Genomic DNA, 1242 nt, shown 5'->3' with positions numbered 1-1242 from the left:
AGAGTGTCTACAAAAGTAAGCATTCTGTGAGGAGCAGGGAGACACCATATGACTTATACTTATTGAGATTTCCAAGTGACTTGCTATCCCTTGTACTGCATTTTGTAAGTCAAATCTCTCTAAAACTACCAGTTTTAAGAGATAAGAGGAGTGGTAAAAGAACTCTTAGAGACAAATACATCTTCAATATATATTGTTCCAAGTATTCAGTTTAAGGCATATTCAAAAACTGGTGAAACTTTTGTTGGCTGTAATTATGTGTCTTTCTCCATGTGTGCATGTATACATGTGTATGTATATGTGTGTAAATAGTAACATACATGTGTACATTATGGCTTATATCATCATTTATTCCTTGCTAACAAATAAAGTAAGGAATCCCTAAAGTATTAACAGAAACTGTGTAGTTAAAGTCTTAATTCTTCACTCTGCTTCTTTACACAAAGACTTTGCAAATTCTCATTAATAAAGTTTCCTTAAAATCTGAAATGTACATACTTAGTACATAATGTCTGCTACCGTAAATCTTAAATACTTCGCAGAAAAGTTTTATACCTGCCAAAGAGTCCTATTTTTGGCATATATAAGCAAAATCCCAAAATTAAGCATATTTAAAACTTTTAACAAGCCTTAACACTTGCTGCAATGTTCATTTTGACAGGTTCCTTGTATAGAATAATTGAATTCCTCCTCTTACACATCTCTTGAACTACAAATTTCTGGAATTATTTTGTTTTTGGCATGTCTATCTTGATTTTATTCTTCAATGTGTGCTTATAAAGAAATACATGATTCTAAAATTTCACAATTCTTTTGAACTTACTTTCTGTTGAATTGTCTAGTTTAATAAAATCAATAAAAATTATACTTTATATATAAAAAATGTTCTGTGCTCAAGTTAGCATCACATACACTAACATTGGAACGATACAGAGAAGATTAGCATGCCCCCTGCACAAGGATGACATGCAAATCCATGGAGCCCATATTTTTACAACAACAGATGTTGAAAGGTATGTGGCCACAGGGAATCGTACTGCATTCTTGGTGGGAGTGTAAACTTGTTCAACTATTTTGGAAAGCAGTATGGAGGTTTCTCAAAAGACTCCACATAAAACTCCTCTATGACACAGTAATCCCACTTTTGGGGATTTAACCAAATGATCATAAACAAGACCATACTAAAACTACCAGCACTACTATGGTTATTGTAACATTATTTACGATAGCTAAGATATGGAA

General features: G+C 32.5%; 1 non-coding gene across 1 annotated transcript; it reads left to right on the top strand.

Annotated features, from left to right (window-relative positions):
• The first annotated feature begins 889 nt into the window (after positions 1-889).
• On the top strand, positions 890-993 carry LOC122097280. Its single transcript, XR_006145511.1, has one exon. It is a non-coding gene; the product is annotated as a U6 spliceosomal RNA (small nuclear RNA).
• Positions 994-1242: the final 249 nt, after the last annotated feature.

The sequence above is a fragment of the Dipodomys spectabilis genome, unplaced genomic scaffold, assembly GCF_019054845.1.
Source record: "Dipodomys spectabilis isolate Male_0828 unplaced genomic scaffold, ASM1905484v1 ptg000420l, whole genome shotgun sequence".
NCBI lineage: Eukaryota > Metazoa > Chordata > Mammalia > Rodentia > Heteromyidae > Dipodomys > Dipodomys spectabilis.
Note: the sequence above shows the minus strand (reverse complement) of the source record. Positions and strands in the feature narration are given on the sequence as shown.